At 50.6% G+C, this 20,348-nt stretch overlaps 1 long non-coding RNA gene across 1 annotated transcript; it reads left to right on the top strand.

Annotated features, from left to right (window-relative positions):
* The first annotated feature begins 3,777 nt into the window (after positions 1-3,777).
* On the top strand, positions 3,778-19,933 carry LOC141169905 (uncharacterized). Its single transcript, XR_012252302.1, has 3 exons — positions 3,778-3,900; positions 14,847-14,998; positions 19,827-19,933. It is a non-coding gene; the product is annotated as an uncharacterized lncRNA (long non-coding RNA).
* Positions 19,934-20,348: the final 415 nt, after the last annotated feature.

Genomic DNA, 20,348 nt, shown 5'->3' with positions numbered 1-20,348 from the left:
GCACAGTGTGAACCTGTCCCGGTGGACGTCCTGTCTGCACAGTGTGAACCTGTCCCAGTGGCCGTCCTGTCTGCACAGTGTGAACCTGTCCCGGTGGCCGTCTTGTCTGTACAGTGTGAACCTGTCCCAGTGGACGTCCTGTCTGCACAGTGTGAACCTGTCCCGGTGGTCGTCCTGTCTGTACAGTGTGAACCTGTCCCGGTGGTCGCCCTGGCTGCACAGTGTGAACCTGTCCTGGTGGCCGTCTTGTCTACACAATCTGAACCGGTCCCAGTGGCCGTCCTGTCTGCACAATGTGAACCTGTCCCAGTTGCCGTCCTGTCTGCACAGTGTGAAACTGATTCAGTAGCCGTCCTGTCTGCACAGTGTGAACCTGTCCAGGTGGTCGTCCTGTCTGCACAGTGTGAACCTGTCCCGGTAGCCGTCCTGTCTGCACAGTGTGAACCTGTCCTGGTGGACGTCCCTTCTGCACAGTGTGTACCTGTCCCGGTGGTCATCCCATTTGTACAGTGTGAACCTGTCCCGCTGGCCGTCCTGTCTGCACAGTGTGAACCTGTCCTGGTGGATGTCCTCTCTGCACAGTGTGAACCTGTCCCGCTGGCCGTACTGTCTGCACAGTGTGAACCTGTCCTGGTGGATGTCCTGTCTGCACAGTGTGTACCTGTCCCAGTGGCCATCATGTCTGCACAGTGTGAACCTGTCCCAGTGGCCGTCCTATCTGCACAGTGTGAACCTGTCCCAGTGGCCGTCCTGTCTGCACAGTCTGAACCTGTCCCAGTGGCCGTCCTGTCTGCACAGTCTGAATCTGTCCCAGTGGTCACCCTGTCTGCACAGTGTGAACCTGTCCCAGTGGTCTTCCTGTCTGCACACTGTGAACCTGTCCCAGTGGCCGTCCTGTCTGCACATTGTGAACCTGTCCTAGTAGCTGTCCTGTCTGCACAGTGTGAACCTGTCCCAGTGGCCGTCCTGTCTGAACCTGTCCCGGAGGCCGTCCTGTCTGCACAGTGTAAACCTGTCCCAGTGGCCATCCTGTCTGCACAGTGTGAACCTGTCCCAGTGGCCGTCCTGTCTGAACCTGTCTCAGTGGCAGTCCTGTCTTCACAGTGTGAACCTGTCCAGGTGGTCGTCCTGTCTGCACAGTGTGAACTTGTCCCGGTGGCCGTCCTGTCTGCACAGCGTGAATCTGTCCCGGTGGTAGTCCTCTCTGCACAGTGTGAACCTGTCCCGGTGGTCGTCCTGTCTGCACAGTGTGAACCTGTCCCGGTGGCCGTCCTGTCTGCACAGTATGAACCTGTCCCAGTGGCCGTCCTGTCTGCACAGTGTGAACCTGTCCCAGTGGACGTCCTGTCTGCACAGTGTGAACCTGTCCCAGTGGCCGTCCTGTCTGCACAGTGTGAACCTGTCCCGGTGGCCGTCTTGTCTGTACAGTGTGAACCTGTCCCAGTGGACGTCCTGTCTGCACAGTGTGAACCTGTCCCGGTGGTCGTCCTGTCTGTACAGTGTGAACCTGTCCCGGTGGTCGTCCTGGCTGCACAGTGTGAACATGTCCCGGTGGCCGTCTTGTCTACACAATCTGAACAGGTCCCAGTGGCCGTCCTGTCTGCACAATGTGAACCTGTCCCAGTTGCCGTCCTGTCTGCACAGTGTGAAACTGATTCAGTAGCCGTCCTGTCTGCACAGTGTGAACCTGTCCAGGTGGTCGTCCTGTCTGCACAGTGTGAACCTGTCCCGGTAGCTGTCCTGTCTGCACAGTGTGAACCTGTCCCGGTGGACGTCCCGTCTGCACAGTGTGAACCTGTCCCGGTGGTCATCCCATCTGTACAGTGTGAACCTGTCCCGGTGGTCGTCCTGGCTGCACAGTGTGAACTTGTCCCGGTGGCCGTCTTGTCTACACAATCTGAACAGGTCCCAGTGGCCGTCCTGTCTGCACAATGTGAACCTGTCCCAGTTGCCGTCCTGTCTGCACAGTGTGAAACTGATTCAGTAGCCGTCCTGTCTGCACAGTGTGAACATGTCCAGGTGGTCGTCCTGTCTGCACAGTGTGAACCTGTCCCGGTAGCCGTCCTGTCTGCACAGTGTGAACCTGTCCGGGTGGACGTCCCGTCTGCACAGTGTGAACCTGTCCCGGTGGTCATCCCATCTGTACAGTGTGAACCTGTCCCGGTGGTCGTCCTGGCTGCACAGTGTGAACCTGTCCCAGTGGTCGTCCTGTCTGTACAGTGTGAACCTGTCCCGCTGGCCGTCCTGTCTGCACAGTGTGAACCTGTCCTGGTGGATGTCCTGTCTGCACAGTGTGAACCTGTCCCAGTGGCCATCATGTCTGCACAGTGTGAACCTGTCCCAGTGGCCGTCCTATCTGCACAGTGTGAACCTGTCCCAGTGGCCGTCCTGTCTGCACAGTCTGAACCTGTCCCAGTGGCCGTCCTGTCTGCACAGTCTGAATCTGTCCCAGTGGTCATCCTGTCTGCACAGTGTGAACCTGTCCCAGTGGCCGTCCTGTCTGCACAGTGTGAACCTGTCCCAGTGGCCGTCCTGTCTGCACAGTGTGAACCTGTCCCAGTGGCCGTCCTGTCTGCACAGTGTGAACCTGTCCCAGTGGCCATCCTGTCTGCACAGTGTGAACCTGTCCCAGTGGCCGTCCTGTCTGAACCTGTCTCAGTGGCAGTCCTGTCTACACAGTGTGAACCTGTCCAGGTGGTCGTCCTGTCTGCACAGTGTGAACCTGTCCCAGTGGCCGTCCTGTCTGAACCTGTCCCAGTGGCCGTCCTGTCTGCACAGTGTGAACCTGTCCCGGTGGCCGTCCTGTCTGCACAGTGTGAATCTGTCCCGGTGGTAGTCCTCTCTGCACAGTGTGAACCTGTCCCGGTGGTCATCCTGTCTGCACAGTGTGAACCTGTCCCAGTGGCCGTCCTGTCTGCACAGTATGAACCTGTCCCAGTGTCCGTCCTGTCTGCACAGTGGGAACCTGTCCCAGTGGCCGTCCTGTCTGCACAGTGTGAACCTTTCCCGGTGGACGTCCTGTCTGCACACTGTGAACCTGTCCCAGTGGCCATCCTGTCTGCACAGTGTGAACCTGTCCCAGTGGCCGTCCTGTCTGCACAGTGTAAACATGGCTAAGTGGTCGTCCTGTCTGCACAGTGTGAACCTGTCCCAGTGGCCGTCCTGTCTGCACAGCGTGAACCTGTCCCATTGGCCATCCTGTCTGCACAGTGTGAACCTATCCCGGTGGCCGTCCTGTCTGCACAGTGTGAACCTGTCTCAGTGTCTGTCCTGTCTGCACAGTGTGAACCTGTCCCAATGGCCGTCCTGTCTGCACAGTGTGAAGCTGTCCCGGTGGCAGTCCTGTCTGCACAGTGTGAACCTGTCCCGGTGGTCATCCTGTCTGCACAGTGTGAACCTGTCCCAGTGGTCATCCTGTCTGCACAGTCTGAACCTGTCCCAGTAGTCGTCCTGTCTGTACAGTGTAAACCTGAATTAACGTCTCCGGCTACTGCTGGATGCTGCCGTGCAGTGGCACCTGGCAGCTACCTGTCGCATAGGCCTGACCTCACCACTAGAGGCTCCAGTGAACACCAAGGTAGCTGCTTGGTTATGCCCCTCCTGGGTAAGTCTGGTCTGTGGCACATTGGGTCCATGGAGCACATGCGCCACCTGTGGGCATGACATGCTGTCACCATTATTATTAGACTATACTACACATATATCCTACACTCGTCTCTATATAACACACATTTATACCACAATATTATTGGATACTGACTGATGGGATTTCCCTTTTTCTAGTATCTTCATTCCAGTGTCCAAATAACACCGTGATTATAACTGAGAGACCTTCAGACGGAGACTCCCGGTGTCTGAACCATGAGATCACCATGGGGGGAGAAAACTCTTCTCTGCCAGGTAAGAGCAGATAAGCCGGCAGCCGGCTCCATGTCAGGGGTCATTGCCTATTGATTGCTGACTACTTGCTGATTGCAGAGGGTCTGATGTTTGGGACTTTACCTGTTCTTGAGAACATGGCCGACTGTAGTGATGGCCAGACATCCTCACCACCGCTTGTTTCCTTCTCTATGCCAGTGTTATTTTAATGCGTTCGAAAATACAAGATAAATCATAAATAGTTGTTGAACTAACACAGTTTACTGAAATGGTAATGAAAACCTAATGCAAGAGAACAATGTATTAAAAGGCGTTACCAGCAGATAAGACACTCATTCTCTTCATGTAGGAGAGCCCCCCACTCTCTCTACACCTGGGGGGCAGATTACAAGAGTAGCCTTTGCATCCTGCATTTGGCCTCCACCCTTCTTTGCCTATCTCTTGGTGATACATTGACATCCACTCCAAATTTTCTTGATAACTCTGATTTAACACCAGACTGATCTGATCAATCAGGGAAGAACTGACCTCCCTCCTGAAAAGCTAAATCAAAGCGGAAGTTAAGAACAATGAAGTGGAAGCAACAAAGTAACGGAAACATTTCCAACATAGCCAGAAACAGAAAGTCGGATCCCTACCGATCAGCACGCTCGCACCCATCACATGGACAGCGATGACTTCTGAAGATGTGAACAGCCCCTTATGGGTTCACAATACTTAAATAAAATTGCAAAGCGCAAACACTATATCTAATTATCTCACATACTGTACTATGCAAAAGCTTTAGGCAGATGTGGAAAAATGCTAGAACCTAAGAATACTTTCAAATCTTGAAGTGTTAATAGTTTATTTTTATCATTTAACAAAAAGTCAATGATCAAAAGAGAAATCTAAATCAAACCCATGCTCGGTGTGACGACTAATGGTGAGCATGCGCGCTCGTTGATCCTTGATTGAGCATTGGGGTGCTCGGGTACACTCGTTACTCGATCGAGTATCGCAGGTGATAGAGCGCCATGCTCCGGTCCCCGACCTGCATGCTTCACGGCTGTTAGGGTACGTTACCACGATCTGTGTTTGTTCAGGATTTTGTGCAGCTGAATTTCCGCACTTCAGTTCACTTGCGTTTTTTTATGCGTTTTTGTAAACTATAGATAGATATGGGGTAGAAAGATAAATAATAGATAGATAATAGATAGATAGTAAAAAAAAGTTGGAAGCAGCGCACCATATTTTGTGTAAAAAATAAATAAATAAAAAAGTGCTATTTATGAGGCAATGTTTCGGCTCCAAGTGTGAGATTTGCACCCAATCCTGCTGGTTATGCTTTTGCAGTTTTCTCTTTTTTAGCTAGATAGATATCTGTGAGATAAATTAGTGTTGTGTGTTTAGTTTACTGTAATTGTATTAACCTAATGAATGAATAATTTAAAAAAAGACTTGGGGTCCCCGCTATTTTTGATAACCAGCCAAGGTAAAGCAGACAGCTGTGAGCTGATATTATCAGACTGGGAAGGTCCCTGGTTATTGGCCCCTTCCCAGCCTAAAAATTCCTGCCCGCAGCCACCCCAGAATTGATGCATCACGATTGCCCTGGTGCGGTGGCTTTTGGAGTAATGGTAGCTGGGGTTTATAACCGCTAAAATTTGACAAAAATCACAGATAGCATCAACCTCTGGGGTTAGTAATGGAGAGGTATCTATCAGACTCCCCCATTACTAACCCAGTAATCAAAAATAAAAACACACAAAAAAAACACTTTATTTGATTAAAGACTCCCCCACACTTTCCCTCGTTCACCAATTTATTGGAAAATATAAAAAATCCCATGCAGGTCTGAAGTAATCCAACGAATCTGAAGAAGTGCAGAAAAGGATGCCTGAAAGACATAGACAGAAATAAAGACAATGGATTGTCCCTCATTCACCAGTTTATTACCTAAAATGCTGCCGTGCAGGTCCGATGTAGTCCACGTTCACCGATGTCTCTGGCGTCTGTGAATAGCAGTAAAGTGACCGCTGTTCACAGGTGCTGGGTAGTGACGACAACTCTCATCATCGTCGCTGGATCTCACTGAAAACACCTGCGTAATGCACTTATAACACATGTGCCTTTTTACTGCATCTAATGCAAGTCTACGGGGAAATTCCACACAGAAGACTCAGCGTTCCCGCAAGAGAAAGTGACATGCTGCGTCTCGTAAACCCGCACCGCAGCTGAGATTATGCAGCGTAACAAAGAAGCACAATGGGCATGAGGTTTCTATTAATCCCATCCACTGTTATTGCGCTGCGTCCAGAACGCCAGTATTACTGATCGTGGGCACGCAGCCTAAGCGGTGAATAAGGTTTTTTTTCTATTTTTAATTTTGCCTTATATACAAGTCATTATCCTGCAAAGAATGTTTCCTAACATTTTTTACTGTAAAATGCATTTTAGCTGTGTTTTTATATTTTTATTGTGAGTCCCTAAAAGTGGCGTAGTACCCTGACAACGTTGTTTCCAGCAGCGACCTGAGAGTTAGAGATGCTTCCAGGGGTCTTCCCCATGCTGTTCCCATTACATTTGAGCACTGTTTCCATCCACTTCAGAGTTTCCTGCTCCTCCAGCCCTCCTGTTAGGGTCTTCCGGAAAAATCCAGAGCTTCCCATTGACTTCCATTATACTTGGTACTCGAGTCGAGCCCGTTCGGGCATCTGACCTGCTCAATTTCAAGTTCCGAACATTTTAGTGCCCGCTCATCACTAGTGACCACCTTTTGCCTCCAAAACAGCATGAATTCTTTTAGGTGATGTAGGAGGCTTAAATCTGGACAACTAAGAGACAAACTCTGCTACAAAGATGAGGCTGTGGAAAACTGTTTCATGTCACATGAGAACATCTGAGGTTCTAAGTAGTCACCTCGGCAGGTTAACGATGCAACAATATTTTATGCCTCACATCCATGGTAATACAGCAATTCCTGGTAAATGGCCAAAATACAGTTATCTCAGTCCTCAAGTTACCAATCTGGGTTCAGTAGTTCTACTGGCTTTGTATAAGGCCATACTCACTGTCTCCCAACTTTTAGTTGGCCCACAGATTTCGTATCTCCAGTCAGTAAAGTCTGTAGTCACAGTCCATGATCCTCCAGACGACAGATAAAATGATGGAAGTGCCGGCATCCAGAAACAATAGTCCTTAAGAAAGTTTAAATCTCAACATATCCCACAACTGTAGCACGTTTATCCAGCCAGTCGGTACTGATCCCCAGGACTTCTTATGCCATTCATCCATGGTCCAGGTCCTCAGATTAGATACTACCCCTTTGACATAATTCCACCAACTCCTCAATAAACATGTGGCTTCTTTTCTCCCTCCCTGGGATCACAATGGGCAGAACAGCTCTCAGCCCTCCAAAGCTAAGTGTGCATTAGTGGAGGTATTTTCTCAGGTCTAACCCATCACCTGGGTCTGCATGTGAGACTCCCCGTGGTGACGGCTCCACCAGAACTACTTTCAAGACTCACACAATGGACCTAGTGACTGTTTGAACAATGGCTTAAGGCTCCTGAGATACTGATGAGATTACTGGAATGCTGGACACTTTAAAAGTAAAATTAGTGTATATAAACTGACGAGCAAGCAGAACATTAATAAAAGACAGCAAGCAAATGTCTAAAAAAACGTAATAATATAGACTTGTGCAAGTCCACAATTCTCTCCTGATATCTTGGCTGATTTCTTTAGATTTTCCCATGATACTACACTAAGAAGCAGTGTGTTTCAGGTGTGCATTAAAATACATTCACAGGTGTATCTCTAATTAACTCAGATGTTGCCAAAGAAAAACAGAAGCTTCAGCTTCAAAACACATGACACCATCATATGGTCCGTCCAGAATTGTTTAAAGGCACAGTAATATTAGTGTATGGAAACTTTTGACTTTTCAGTAAGTAATAAAAATGCCTTAAAACATTCTCTCTCTCTCATTATTCTGGCATTTGGCAAATATTAAACATTATGGTAAAATCCTAATTGACCTAAAACAGGAAAAGTTTATTCTGATTTCATGTCAGATATTGAGGAAAACATGGAGATGTGTCTTTTTATATAGTGGATGGAAACTTCTGGTTTCAATTGTCCATGTAGAGAGTATAATCAGTAAAGAAAATCGAATAATTTAGAATATGCCAATTTTGACAAATTTTCCAAAAAAATTCAATAGATGGTGAAACTCAAGTGCTGCTAAGCATATGATTCCCCTCAAAAAATGTGCAATGCTTGGAGGTATGTATTGAGCCTATTTTAGGCTCTTTATCGCAGTCATAACTTCCATTAACTATAATCTCCAGCGCCATAATAGTACAACGCAATCAGATTTAGGACTTTCTACTCTTATTTGGAGTGATGAGCTGTGCACTCTGACTACCTGTCCCGATGCTGTAAAATCCAACAATGCCGCTGTTATCTCTGCCCTCATCTTTTATACTGGCAGGGATAAGTGACCCGATTGCTTGTGCTAGACCACATGATGAGATGCCTGAAAGGATTTACTGAAAGGCCGGCACAGGCATCTTTTTCCCAAAAAAAGAGGCAAAGAAGTACCTTTCCCAAGGATAAGGCTTCCTCTGAACAATTAAAAAGTGGACAATTGTAGTTTGTCACTCTGTCTCCAGTGTCCAGATATGAAAATTTTGGGGTTTGCATCATTCCAATGTTTATGGGAGATATATTTTCAGCGTCGTAGCAAAGGGACGAACAGAACACATTAACTCACATCACCGTAAGCCTGGCAGAACCCCTCCAACTTAATAATGGTCCGATGGATGATGCTATCCATGTCATGTTTCATCTCTATGAAAAGATAACATCCCAATAAGAAACATGACAACAATATCTACTGCCTAGGACCTCCAGAGTGAAGACATTCTGCAAATTGGGGATCTCATAAAATTCTAACAGACCTTGCAGATCCCACAAACAGCCCTCACATGAGCTCATCAAGGTGAGGTATGTGTGCTTAAACTTGAGCTATAAAAAAATATTTGGGTTTAGGTCATTCATCAGTCCTTAGAAGGTACAGATTTCTGTGGATTCTGTATGTTTTTTTCCTAAAAAGTCCCTCCTCCCTCAGTTTGTAAACCGCACCCCTGAAGTCATATGCTACCTGTAACAGGTGTCCAATCGGTCTGTAGAACGGAGGACAGGTTATATACTGGAGAATGTGTATAGGGAGGTATCCGGTGACTAGAGCAGAGATGTCCAGAGAGGACGGATTATGGATAGTTTGTAAATCATTCATTAATCACAGGTCCATCACTCGGCACTCCAATAAATGAAATTTGTGCACCAATTATCCTACATTTTTCCACCATCTGTTTAACAGACGTAATCTGTTTTGACAGATAATGGTCTGAGATTGTGGAGTGAATTGTCCTCCATATGTATAATATTTTATTACACAAGAAGTAATACTCGCTTTTATTTCTCCTATAGCAGTGCCAAGTTGATGATGTGTTATTTTTCGGAGTGGACCTTTCTCTGGTACCTGTGAACCAGAAGTGCTGTATATCCATCTAACTTGTAGATCATTTGATCAGATGATGAGGGCATGTGTAGCGCCCCGAGGGTTCGGCCGCTACAGGGGTATTGCACCTCAATCCAGAGGTGTGATATTCCACTCCCGGGTAAGGATGGAGTATGGACCAGGGCTCAGTTAGCTGCATGCAGCACACACACCCCATTTCCCAGGGACAGCTCAACGGTGCTCCCACTAGACAGAAGTGCAGGCACAACCGACCATGTCTCTGCTGGAGTGGGGAGGGAGGGGTGGAACACCCAGTGCTGTAGGGGCAGATAGGGGGCAGTTCCTGAGCGTAGGTAGGAGCCCATTGGTTGCTGGTCACCTGGGCTCATGGTCAGAGGGAGGTATAAAAGGTGGGTACCATCTTAGTTCTGGGTCAGTTCAGCCAGAGGAGAAGACAGGGAGTAGAGGCTCTGTAGGAGCTCTACTCCAGGAGGGCCTAGTGAGAGGCCGAGGAGGAGGTGAAGGGGAGCTGAGATTCTGGCTCATCTCAGCTCCAAGAGAACGGAACAAGAAAGGAACAGAAAGGAACAGAGAAAGAGAAGGAGAGACAGAGAAACAGAAGGGCTCAGGAACAAGAAGGTGGAAGGGACCCTAAGAACCCACGAGAATCCAGGGTGCAGGGTCAGGCAGATTAAGGGTACCGGATCCCAAGTTGGTGGAGGAGAAACAACCCTCAGCCAAAGACCGGTCGTCGTGATCATCTATTGGTGCGACACCTCATCAAACCTGCTAGGAAGGCACCATATAGGACAGCGGAGGACGGGGCCCACGTTTAACCGCACAAGTCCGCGGCAGCCAGACAAAAGTGGGTCACTGGTGAGGCAGGCCAGAGAAAGGATTAAAGGGAGTCCTGTGCCATGCTCCTGAACTGCCTGGGAGTTGACCGAGTCCCTCACCTGGTGGACGCAGCACGGCTCGGGCGGTCACTGCCGACGGAAGTGACCCGGAACAAACGAACTGTGAGTAAAGACCCTGGACTGTAACTTGTTGTCCGTGTGCTCCTTCGCTCCTCCGGCACTACCGGTACTGGGACCTTCACTACCATCACTCCCACCATCCACTACACTGCCCTGGGGCTGCACTCTTCCCGTGGGGAGTCACATCACCTCAGCTGCACCCATCATCAGCCCCAGTGGACTGCCTTGCAGCGGCGGTTCCTAAGAACCGCAATCCACGGGTGGCGTAGTCGGACATTATCTGAAGCACGTAGCAGACTACCATTGGCCTGACCACCCTTAGCCACGGAACCGGGTTGCCACTACTAACCCCATCGTTCCCTATTGCCCAGATCCGAGTGCCCCACGGCCCAGGGGGCGAGTCAGCTTTGGCGTAGTCGGCAGGATCGTGACCAACCCGCCACAAACGGGTATTGCGTGCCTGAAGAAAATTGCACATGTACCTTAAAAAGAAGTTTCCCGCCGTCCGGAGTCGTTTCCCGCCATCCGGAGCCGATTCCCGCCATCAGACGCCATCTTGGACCGTTTCCCGCCGTCTTCATCCGTTTTTCCCGCCCTGGCAGAGCAGACGCCATTATGTGTGCACCAAAAGACAGCAGGAAGCCACCTCCCATCGTGGGCCAGATCCCAGAATGGCGCCAAAGAAGGGGCCCGCCCCCACCAGCCATGAATGCAGCAGTGGAGATGTCTATCAACATGGGGGGGCTGCCCCTGAAAGTGATTGTCACCAAGTTGCCCCGGGGCCGCCCCCAATGGGGGTGGGAAGAGAAGAAAACTGCGGGGCAGGGGGTGGTCTGGATCAGTCCAGACAGACCGCACCCGGGAATGGACGCCCTGAGCAGCACCAGTCTCCTGGCCCGAAGCCTGCTGCAGGCCGAACCGCTCTGCAGCCTGGCAGAAGTCCTGGCGCAGCTCCCCAGAGATCCGGAGCATGCGCAAGCTGCACTGGAGGACCTGGAGCGGAGGATGGTCCGGGCGCAGCAAGATGCACTCACAGAGTGGAGAAAAGAACAGGCCCGGCAGGCCGAGACCCACCAGCGACAGACTTCAGCCGCACCCCGCGGTTTGCCTGCCTCGGAGGACGGCGCAAGAGGAGAGAGGGCCGGAGGCGACGCCGCGGAGGGAGCCGCGAGGACTGAGGCAAGTGAAGGGGACGTCACCACCCCAAGCCCAGCAACCGCAAGCCTGCCCCAGCCCCCAGTCGCGGCACCCGAAGCCCCACTCACCGTGCCTGTTGCCGCGCCGCCACTACTTCCAGCTAGGCCTCAAGCGGTGAGCGCCCCGGCCACGCCCCGCCCATCACCACGCCCCCTGACCCCGGGCGCCGTAAAACGAGAAGCGTCATCGGCCTGGTCGCAAGGCCTGGATGACCCGGGCGCCATCGCTGAGCCTGCTCCCCTGTCCAGGATGGGACTACCACCTAGCGCGACCGAGAGACCCCTGGCCTGGTCGCAAGGCCGAGTGCCCCCGGGCGCTGCCCCCAGATCAAGTCCCTCTACCATACCACGACTGGGTGTGGACTTGATTGCCCATCATACCGGTCCGGATGGACTGCCCCTGGAGTGGCCGGCCGAAGTCATCAGCAATCAGCAATGGAAGACCCAGCCCCCGCGCGAGCCTCTGTTACCGGCTCCAGAACCCGTGGAGGTCCCCCTACCCCCACTGGAGGACATCCAATTTGCGTGGGACCCCACCGGCGAGAACTTGATGGGGTTCTCCCAAGAGACTCGGGCAGACGCGGTCCGTCATCTGGAGGCCTGTCATCAGCAACTGGCGACCTTTGAGCGGGAGCGACGAGAGAGACGCGTCAGGGAGGAACGGCTCCAAGCCCAGAGTGCTGAACAAAAACGTAAGGCCCGCCAAGACCCCAAAGCTGCCCGTGGTCCCCGAATCACCGGGACCATAGTCAAGTTCCACATGGAGAACGGCTGGGGCTTCATCAGGGGCCCAGAAACAGCAGGCGACGTCTTTGTGACCCGCAGGGACGTCGAAAGTCATCTACCTGAGGGGCATCGTGGCCGTGACCTATACCCTGGTGATGTGGTCACCTTCACCCGCCACGTAGGTGCGAAAGGACCATACGCCCTACATGTCCACCGGCTCAGCGAGGAGGAGCTACAATACCGCGGCTATGAGGAGAGCCAAGAGGCCCCGGACGGGTCTGAAGAGCTATATGAGGAGGAAGAAGGAGCCTATGGAGGACACCGCTACTAGTAAGTAGCAAAGTACCTGTGTACATAGTTACCCGTCAGGACATCCGAATCGTTTTTGGGACTGTTCCCATCCTGAAAGTGTGGTCCCCGTTGGGACAAGTATCGAACTGTTACCTGTGTGCCCCTATCCCCTAAGTAATCTGGCTGAGGACTGAGAGCAGCCGTCCCTCTTCCCCTAACAGGCTGAGGACTGTGAGCAGCCATTCCCCTATCCCCACCGGCCGCGGACTGGAAGCGGCCAATTCCATGTATATAGTTGCGCTTCTTAAAGCGCCCCCTACTGGTTTTATACAAGAACCGCAACACCTACCTCAAAGTTAAAATGGACTGTTGCACCTTTAAAAAGGAAGAGCACCTGGTTGCAAGTTGCACCGCAGCCAAGAACCCAAAAATGAGCTTTAATTAAAAATGTTTTATAGATGAAAAGTTTTTATATGCTGCTAGATATTGATGTGAATGTTTTCTATAGTGTGATATGTCAAAAGAGTTCTGGAAGTATTGAAAAAGTTTTCTATAATGCCTAGTGAAAAGAAAAGTGTGTCCCATAAAGGGAGTTGAACCGTAATGTCAGTTTCTAAATGTAAAAAGTTATTGAAAAAGTTTTGCATGTCCTGTAATTAACTGTTTTGCTCTTTTCCAGCCCGAGGACGTGCTGTGCTTTACCAGGGGGGAATGTAGCGCCCCGAGGGTTCGGCCGCTACAGGGGTATTGCACCTCAATCCAGAGGTGTGATATTCCACTCCCGGGTAAGGATGGAGTATGGACCAGGGCTCAGTTAGCTGCATGCAGCACACACACCCCATTTCCCAGGGACAGCTCAACGGTGCTCCCACTAGACAGAAGTGCAGGCACGACCGACCATGTCCCTGCTGGAGTGGGGAGGGAGGGGTGGAACACCCAGTGCTGTAGGGGCAGATAGGGGGCGGTTCCTGAGCCTAGGTAGGAGCCCATTGGTTGCTGGTCACCTGGGCTCATGGTCAGAGGGAGGTATAAAAGGTGGGTACCATCTTAGTTCTGGGTCAGTTCAGCCAGAGGAGAAGACAGGGAGTAGAGGCTCTGTAGGAGCTCTACTCCAGGAGGGCCTAGTGAGAGGCCGAGGAGGAGGTGAAGGGGAGCTGAGATTCTGGCTCATCTCAGCTCCAAGAGAACGGAACAAGAAAGGAACAGAAAGGAACAGAGAAAGAGAAGGAGAGACAGAGAAACAGAAGGGCTCAGGAACAAGAAGGTGGAAGGGACCCTAAGAACCCACGAGAATCCAGGGTGCAGGGTCAGGCAGATTAAGGGTACCGGATCCCAAGTTGGTGGAGGAGAAACAACCCTCAGCCAAAGACCGGTCGTCGTGATCATCTATTGGTGCGACACCTCATCAAACCTGCTAGGAAGGCACCATATAGGACAGCGGAGGACGGGGCCCACGTTTAACCGCACAAGTCCGCGGCAGCCGGACAAAAGTGGGTCACTGGTGAGGCAGGCCAGAGAAAGGATTAAAGGGGGTCCTGTGCCATGCTCCTGAACTGCCTGGGAGCTGACCGAGTCCCTCACCTGGTGGACGCAGCACGGCTCGGGCGGTCACTGCCGACGGAAGTGACCCGGAACAAACGAACTGTGTGTAAAGACCCTGGACTGTAACTTGTTGTGCGTGTGCTCCTTCGCTCCTCCGGCACTACCGGTACTGGGACCTTCACTACCATCACTCCCACCATCCACTACACTGCCCTGGGGCTGCACTCTTCCCGTGGGGAGTCACATCACCTCAGCTGCACCCATCATCAGCCCCAGCGGACTGCCTTGCAGCGGCGGTTCCTAATAACCGCAATCCACGGGTGGCGTAGTCGGACATTATCTGAAGCACGTAGCAGACTACCATTGGCCTGACCACCCTGAGCCACGGAACCGGGTTGCCACTACTACCCCCATCGTTCCCTATTGCCCGGATCCGAGTGCCCCACGGCCCAGGGGGCGAGTCACATGTATTAGAAAACCGCTTTACTCTAAGTTGAGGAGAGAGGGGACATGAGAAATGTTTTAGTTGGAGGCGGCCGTAGGTGAGGAGAGGTTAGTAGCGTTGTGTGAAAGTTGAGATGGATTTAATTATCATACAGAAAGTCCCTAGAAAGTGGCAAAATAATGTGAACAAAGTGCTGTACTATACAAAGCTGAAAGGTCAGATGGTGGACGCCATGCTTTAATAATTCATGTTTCATCATTATACTCTTCTCTCTTTTCCAGGCTGCAATGTCTGCTCAGACGGGTGGCTTTTACTGAACCAAAAGTGCTACTATTTCTCAGAGGACAGGAAATCCTGGACAGAGAGTGACCAGTTGTGTAGATCTATGTGGGCAAATTTGGTGACAATAAAACCCTCTCAAATTATTTTGACGGTAGGAAATTTTGGGGTGAATAAATGTTGTGTGTTCAGGTAAAAAAAAAAAAGAAATCCACAATCTGAAAACTGCAAAACATTGGAAGCAGTACAGAGGACAGAACTGCATCCGGAGAGCGACAATCTCACTGCGCAGGGTGGGGGATGACTTTGCTGTGAAAATGACAGAGGAGGACATTTTCAAACCAGTCATCTGAGTATGTCCATCTAAGGCTGCAGTGTGTAGATGACTGGTGTGAGAATATCCTTCTCAGGCAGCAGTGTGTAGATGACTGGTGTGAGAATGTCCTTCTCAGGCAGCAGTGTGTAGATGACTGGTGTGAGGATGTTCTTCTCAGGCTGCAGTGTGTAGATGACTGGTGTGAGAATGTCCTTCTCAGGCTGCAGTATGTAGATGACTGGTGTGAGAATGTCCTTCTCAGGCTGCAGTGTGGAGGTGACAGGTGTGAGAATGTCCTTCTCAGGCTGCAGTGTGGAGGTGACTGGTGTGAGAATGTCCTTCTCAGGCTGCAGTGTGGAGATGACTGGTATGAGAATGTCCTTCTCAGGCTGCAGTGTGGAGATGACTGGTGTGAGAATGTCCTTCTCAGGCTGCAGTGTGGAGATGACTGGTGTGAGAATGTCCTTCTCAGGCTGCAGTGTGGAGGTGACTGGTGTGAGAATGTCATTCTCAGGCTGCAGTGTGGAGATGACTGGTGTGAGAATGTCCTTCTCAGGCTGCAGTGTGGAGGTGACTGGTGTGAGAATGTCCTTCTCAGGCTGCAGTGTGGAGATGACAGGTCTGAGAATGTCCTTCTCAGGCTGCAGTGTGGAGATGAATGGTGTGAGGATGTCCTTCTCAGGCTGCAGTGTGTAGATGACTGGTGTGAGGATGTTCTTCTCAGGCTGCAGTGTGTAGATGACTGGTGTGAGAATGTCCTTCTCAGGCAGCAGTGTGTAGATGACTGGTGTGTGGATGTCCTTCTCAGGCAGCAGTATGTAGATGACTGGTGTGAGGATGTCCTTCTCAGGCAGCAGTGTGTAGATGACTGGTGTGAGGATGTCCTTCTCAGGCTGCAGTGTGGAGATGACTGGTCTGAGAATGTCCTTCTCAGGCTGCAGTGTGGAGATGAATGGTGCGAGGATGTCCTTCTCAGGCTGCAGTGTGGAGATGACTGGTGTGAGGATGTTCTTCTCAGGCTGCAGTGTGTAGATGACTGGTGTGAGAATGTCCTTCTCAGGCAGCAGTGTGTAGATGACTGGTGTGAGAATGTCCTTCTCAGGCTGCAGTGAGTAGATGACTGGTGTGAGAATGTCCTTCTCAGGCAGCAGTGTGTAGATGACTGGTGTGAGAATGTCCGTCTCAGGCAGCAGTGTGTAGATGACTGGTGTGAGAATGTCCTTCTCAGGCTGCAGTGTGTAGATGACTGGTGTGAGAATATCCTTCTCAGGCAGCAGTGTGTAGATGACTGGTGTGAGAATGTCCTTCTCAGGCAGCAGTGTGTAGATGACTGGTGTGAGGATGTTCTTCTCAGGCTACAGTGTGTAGATGACTGGTGTGAGAATGTCCTTCTCAGGCTGCAGTGTGGAGATGACTGGTGTGAGAATGTCCTTCTCAGGCTGCAGTGTGGAGGTGACTGGTGTGAGAATGTCCTTCTCAGGCTGCAGTGTGGAGATGACTGGTGTGAGAATGTCCTTCTCAGGCTGCAGTGTGGAGATGACTGCTGTGAGAATGTCCTTCTCAGGCTGCAGTGTGGAGGTGACTGGTGTGAGAATGTCCTCCTCAGGCTGCAGTGTGGGGATGACAGGTCTGAGAATGTACTTCTCAGGCTGCAGTGTGGAGATGAATGGTGTGAGGATGTTCTTCTCAGGCTGCAGTGTGTAGATGACTGGTGTGAGAATATACTTCTCAGGCAGCAGTGTGTAGATGACTGGTGTGAGATTGTCCTTCTCAGGCTGCAGTGAGTAGATGACTGGTGTGAGAATGTCCTTCTCAGGCAGCAGTGTGTAGATGACTGGTGTGAGAATGTCCTTCTCAAGCAGCAGTGTGTAGATGACTGGTGTGAGAATGTCCTTCTCAGGCAGCAGTGTGTAGATGACTGGTGTGAGAATATCCTTCTCAGGCAGCAGTGTGTAGATGACTGGTGTGAGGATGTTCTTCTCAGGCTGCAGTGTGTAGATGACTGGTGTGAGAATGTCCTTCTCAGGCTGCAGTGTGGAGATGACTGGTGTGAGAATGTCCTTCTCTGGCTGCAGTGTGGAGATGAATGGTGTGAGGATGTCCTTCTCAGGCAGCAGTGTGGTGATGACTGGTGTGAGGATGTCCTTCTCAGGCAGCAGTGTGTAGATGACTGGTGTGAGAATGTCCTTCTCAGGCTGCAGTGTGGAGAGGACTGGTGTGAGAATATCCTTCACAGGCTGCAGTGTGGAGAGGACTGGTGTGAAAATGTCCTTCTCAGGCTGCAGTGTGTAGATGACTGGTGTGAGAATGTCCTTCTCAGGCAGCAGTGTGTAGATGACTGGTGTGAGAATGTCCTTCTCAGGCAGCAGTGTGTAGATGACTGGTGTAAGAATGTCCTTCTCAGGCAGCAGTGTGTAGATGACTGGTGTGAGAATGTCCTTCTCAGGCAGCAGTGTGTAGATGACTGGTGTGAGAATATCCTTCTCAGGCAGCAGTGTGTAGATGACTGGTGTGAGAATGTCTTTCTCAGGCAGCAGTGTGTAGATGACTTGTGTGAGAATGTCCTTCTCAGGCAGCAGTGTGTAGATGACTGGTGTGAGGATGTTCTTCTCAGGCTGCAGTGTGGAATTGACTGGTGTGAGAATGTCCTTCTCAGGCTGCAGTGTGGAGATGACTGGTGTAAGAATGTCCTTCTCAGGCAGCAGTGTGTAGATGACTGGTGTGAGGATGTCCTTCTCAGGCAGCAGTATGTAGATGACTGCTGTGAGAATGTCCTTCTCAGGCTGCAGTGTGGAGGTGACTGGTGTGAGAATGTCCTTCTCAGGCTGCAGTGTGGAGATGACAGGTCTGAGAATGTCCTTCTCAGGCTGCAGTGTGGAGATGAATGGTGTGAGGATGTTCTTCTCAGGCTGCAGTGTGTAGATGACTGGTGTGAGAATATACTTCTCAGGCAGCAGTGTGTAGATGACTGGTGTGAGATTGTCCTTCTCAGGCTGCAGTGAGTAGATGACTGGTGTGAGAATGTCCTTCTCAGGCAGCAGTGTGTAGATGACTGGTGTGAGAATGTCCTTCTCAAGCAGCAGTGTGTAGATGACTGGTGTGAGAATGTCCTTCTCAGGCAGCAGTGTGTAGATGACTGGTGTGAGAATATCCTTCTCAGGCAGCAGTGTGTAGATGACTTGTGTGAGGATGTTCTTCTCAGGCTGCAGTGTGTAGATGACTGGTGTGAGAATGTCCTTCTCAGGCTGCAGTGTGGAGATGACTGGTGTGAGAATGTCCTTCTCTGGCTGCAGTGTGGAGATGAATGGTGTGAGGATGTCCTTCTCAGGCAGCAGTGTGGTGATGACTGGTGTGAGGATGTCCTTCTCAGGCAGCAGTGTGTAGATGACTGGTGTGAGAATGTCCTTCTCAGGCTGCAGTGTGGAGAGGACTGGTGTGAGAATATCCTTCACAGGCTGCAGTGTGGAGAGGACTGGTGTGAAAATGTCCTTCTCAGGCTGCAGTGTGTAGATGACTGGTGTGAGAATGTCCTTCTCAGGCAGCAGTGTGTAGATGACTGGTGTGAGAATGTCCTTCTCAGGCAGCAGTGTGTAGATGACTGGTGTAAGAATGTCCTTCTCAGGCAGCAGTGTGTAGATGACTGGTGTGAGAATGTCCTTCTCAGGCAGCAGTGTGTAGATGACTGGTGTGAGAATATCCTTCTCAGGCAGCAGTGTGTAGATGACTGGTGTGAGAATGTCTTTCTCAGGCAGCAGTGTGTAGATGACTTGTGTGAGAATGTCCTTCTCAGGCAGCAGTGTGTAGATGACTGGTGTGAGGATGTTCTTCTCAGGCTGCAGTGTGGAAATGACTGGTGTGAGAATGTCATTCTCAGGCTGCAGTGTGGAGATGAATGGTGTGAGGATGTCCTTCTCAGGCAGCAGTGTGGTGATGACTGGTGTGAGGATGTCCTTCTCAGGCAGCAGTGTGTAGATGACTGGTGTGAGAATGTCCTTCTCAGGCTGCAGTGTGGAGATGACTGGTGTGACAATGTCCTTCTCAGGCTGCAGTGTGGAGATGACTGGTGTGAGGATGTCCTTCTCAGGCTGTAGTGTGGAGATGTCTGGTGTGAGAATATCCTTCTCCTGCTGCAGTGTAGAGATGACTGGTGTGAGAATGTTCTTCTCAGGCTGTAGTGTGGAGATGACTGGTGTGAGAATGTCCTTCTCCTGCTGCAGTGTAGAGATGACTGGTGTGAGAATGTCCTTCTCCTGCTGCAGTGTAGAGATGACTGGTGTGAGAATGTCCTTCTCAGGCTGTAGTGTGGAGATGACTGGTGTGAGAATGTCCTTCTGAGGCTGCAGTCATCTCCACACACAGTACATTAGGAAAAGGACATTCTCACACTAAAGGTATTTACCAGCACAGTGTTAATATAGTTACATGAAGTTTATTGCGGGGTCCAATTTTGCCTCTTCTGATGGTCCACATTATGTGAGGCACATAGGGGACATGAAGCCTCCCACTATGGGGCCATATTGGTCATGGAATTATAAGTAGGGTACATCTACTCCCCAGCTGTAGAGCCTTAGTATGTGAAGTGAATAGGAGGTCATGGGCTCCTCTTGCCTCAGTCCTTTGTACTTTTGCTTTCCATTGCTTGATAACCTGAGGTTCTGTTTCTTAGGGCTATGTTAAGAGCCTGAAAAGAGATTTTTGGGTTGGACTGAAGAAAGAAAGTCGTGACCGGTATCCCGGAGAATTATGGTACTGGTCGGACAACACAATAGAAGAGTAAGTCCCTCAGAACCCAATAAAAGAGTAAGACTCTCTGCACCTGTCAGTAGAGAGGCGGAAAACATTTCCTTTGGCTTGTGTAGGGTTTTTGACCCCGAGATCCTCGCAGGTGTTTCTGGTGGGATCCACATCTAGCACCTAGCTATGGCATGTCCTGGGGATGTGCTATAAATGTGCATGATGGGAAGACCCCTCTAACCCCTCACGTAGCAGGAGTCATCTTTTCAGCTTATTTTTTGCAGGATAAGTTGTAAATCGGCATCAGTGGCGATATTATGGGGCAAATAAAACTTATTACTGAACTTTTATTAACTCTTCATGAGAAAAAAAATACAAGTATCAATTCCGCCCCTGAGCTTATGAGATAAATGCGCTGCCTTCCACCTGCTGCACAAGTATTTTGGTTCCTTTC

The sequence above is a fragment of the Phyllobates terribilis genome, unplaced genomic scaffold (genome assembly GCF_046119375.1).
Source record: "Phyllobates terribilis strain yellow unplaced genomic scaffold, ASM4611937v1 Scaffold_1__5_contigs__length_1240528914, whole genome shotgun sequence".
NCBI classification, from domain to species: domain Eukaryota; kingdom Metazoa; phylum Chordata; class Amphibia; order Anura; family Dendrobatidae; genus Phyllobates; species Phyllobates terribilis.
Note: the sequence above shows the minus strand (reverse complement) of the source record. Positions and strands in the feature narration are given on the sequence as shown.